The 2683-nt window shown below is 42.8% G+C and overlaps 1 pseudogene; it reads left to right on the forward strand.

The window, feature by feature from the left end:
• LOC105541217 overlaps positions 1-929 on the forward strand; it is a 1698-nt pseudogene extending 769 nt beyond the window's left edge.
• The last annotated feature ends 1754 nt before the right edge of the window (positions 930-2683 follow it).

Genomic DNA, 2683 nt, shown 5'->3' on the forward strand with positions numbered 1-2683 from the left:
TGGATTGAATGTTTGTATCCCCCACTCCCCAAAATTGATACGTTGAAACTATAATACTGAATGTGATGGTATTTAAGCATGGGGTCTTTGGGAGGTGATTAGGTCATAAAAGTGGAGCCCTCATGATGGGATTATTGCTCTTATAAGAAGAGACACGACAGTGGGGAGGGCATGGTCAGTAACTAGCACTAGAAAGTCGGCAGAGCAAGAGCAAAGAAAAATTCCTTTGTTCCTACGAAATCTAGTCCTCAAAGCCACTCAGTCAAAGCAGGCACTTTATGGCAAAGAAGGAGCAGAGGAAAGGAAAAGGACTCAGGTTTAAGTGACTGGAATCATTCCTATTTGATTCTTGGCAGCACAAATGTGACAAGCTGCAACTCAAATGACTAGATGTAAAACCGTGTGCCTTGAAACAACCAGATAAACACTCCTCGGCCTTTGTTGTATGCATTCAAAGGATTAATGATATGAGTTTACTGGTGCAGAGAATCATCATAAGACTTTGCCTGAAGACGTTTTTCAGTGGTGTCTTTGCAGAAGTCACCCCCTCCCCACCCCTCCACCTTCAGCCTAGAAATGCTACATATAGTGGAACATTATGTGACCTGGGGATTTCTAAATCTGAAGTCTCTCCAGGAACTCATCTTGAAACGTGGGCAAGTCAAGGTCAAAAGTAAGACCATTCCCTCTGGCAGACAACACAGTTATTGGGGGAGCACCTGGGGAGGTTTGGCATTATTTGCTTGAAAGACGTCATTCACGAAATTGCCTTCCTGGAGAAGTGTTTCCAGGAGATCTCATTGTTCTTGCACCCTTTCCACCTCTTGGTGGCCTGTCATGCTACCAAGAATGATATGGTGGGCTTCTTCAAGGGAATGGGCTCACCTGGCTATCAGAGTGAAGGCATGAGTGAGGTCATCCACAACTGAACTAGATCCAGAAAACCTGAAAGCACAGTGTATTAGTGTATTGGAAGCATGTGTTTTTGCTTTTCAGAAATGATATCAAATAACTTCAGAGAAGATTATTTACTGCTCTATTGTCAAAAACTGAAGGGAAGGGTCAGGGAAAAGACAGCAGGTTATGTTCATGGCAGGCACCTCTCGGCACAGTCCAGTTCTAAGGAAACATTTCCATGTTCTCCATATTGGCTGCCACATCCTCTGAAATCAGCATAGGCCATGGAGGAAGGAGTCCTGCTTTGTCGTATCTTCTATCCTGGGGTTTAATATTCATGAGTGAATAAGCATTTTGTACAAGACACCCTAAGACTCCTGCAGCAGTGCACCAAGCCCAGGGGCATACTTGAATCTAGCGGTTCCTGAGGCCTTATTTTTAACTGACTTGAAATACAGTTAGGAAGAATGGCACAAAAAGAACTTAGTTGTCTCTCCTGTGCGTCTATGTTCCAACTTTTCACTGATGGCTCTGAGAGCTCTCAGACTTGGCTGACTCTAAGTATAACTGGTGTGTTTTGTATTCTAGCCTGCAACTGGCTTAGTCTTCTTCTCTAAAAGCTCAGGATTTGAGAATGAAAGACCTCTTCAGCAGAAAAACATGTACACACTCAAAATTTTGCTTGCAGTTTTAGGGCGTTTAGACCCTTCTCCTCAGGGACCTAGGCACCTTACGTGAGGAAGTCCTGCTCTTCTCAGGACTGGTCACCCAGGCCCTGATGTTGATCATTTCTGGTTCCATGTCCTGTGCAAGACCAAAGCTTACCAAGATAGCTTTTTCTCTTTACATGGCAGATTGTGTTGCCCCTATGCCTCCTAGAACTCTGGGAAATGCCCACCGTTTCTCTCCTGGGCTTCAGGACAGAATTTCTTGGTTTCTCTGATGATCAGCACTCTCCTCAAAACGCAGATCAGGAAGGGATGAACCATTTTGTTGGTTTGGCCTGGATAAAGTTAGCACTATCTGGCTTTTTAGGCCCCAGGCAGGCAGCCTAATAAATCTTTTCCTTGAAATTCTAGTCTCCAAAAGTATTGCCCTTTGTCCTGCTGGTAATAATGTAGGAAACTAGCAACAAGGCTTCTAGGGATTTCCTGAAAACAGTGGCTCTGATACTGCTTGTGTTTTTCATCAGTGTCCACCCTCAAGTGGATCCTCGCACTACTCCCTTCAATCCTACAGCTTGCCATCTGAGCAACTGATGAAGATGTGCCAGACCTAGGTTAAACTTTAAAACATGCTTCACCATTGTATTTCCTGATCCTTTCAGAACAGCATTCTACATTTTGGCTTATGGGGCCCTCAAATATAGCTGGAAATTGAGTTAGAGGTATAAGAATGCCTTAAAACGTGCCAGCTTATGAGGCCATCAATTAGGTTGGTTGGCTCCAGAGTTAACCTGCCAGGAATACATACTATAGATGTTATTCTTACACTGTAAAACACTGTGAAATCAGATTACTTTTAAATGATGTATCACAAAGTCATGGAAAAAAGCAGTGGTGAATATGGAATCCCAGGTCTTATATCCCAGCTTTTATACTAAAAATGGCTACAGTGTTTTCACTCTGCCTGTAAAATGGGAGCTAATATCCTCCAACATGCCCACCTCATGTTGGTTAAAAGGATTAAGCAAAATAATAGTTTGTAATTTATAATTCTATACAAAGCAAAGATCTTATTATTTATAAAAGGAAGAAACATGAAAGAGCTTGCTTCCCTCCTCTCT

Source organism: Mandrillus leucophaeus, unplaced genomic scaffold (assembly GCF_000951045.1).
Source record: "Mandrillus leucophaeus isolate KB7577 unplaced genomic scaffold, Mleu.le_1.0 Scaffold235, whole genome shotgun sequence".
NCBI classification, from domain to species: Eukaryota; Metazoa; Chordata; class Mammalia; order Primates; family Cercopithecidae; genus Mandrillus; species Mandrillus leucophaeus.